A 324-nucleotide genomic window follows, 5' to 3' on the forward strand; every position below is an offset into this window, starting at 1 on the left:
ATATAAATGCAGCCTTGTGCGACCCCCAAAATCTTGGCTGGTTTCTCAGTGACTCTATGCCTGGGTCTGGCTTAGATTCAGAGCTTCTAGCCCATGATCAAAACAGATCATCAGTATAGGCAGAGCAGGTAAGTTGCTTCTATAGAGAGCTACGGAACATCACCTCAAAGGAAATAGCAGAGGACATAAACAGGTGGAAAACCATACCATGCTCATGGGTTGGCAGAATCAACACTGTTAAGATGTCTATACTACCCAAAGTGATCTACAGATTCAATGCAATTCCTATTAAAATACCAACATCGTTCTTCACAGATGTAGAAA

This window comes from Propithecus coquereli, unplaced genomic scaffold (assembly GCF_000956105.1).
Source record: "Propithecus coquereli isolate 6110/MARCELLA unplaced genomic scaffold, Pcoq_1.0 Scaffold72, whole genome shotgun sequence".
In the NCBI taxonomy this organism is placed as follows: Eukaryota; Metazoa; Chordata; class Mammalia; order Primates; family Indriidae; genus Propithecus; species Propithecus coquereli.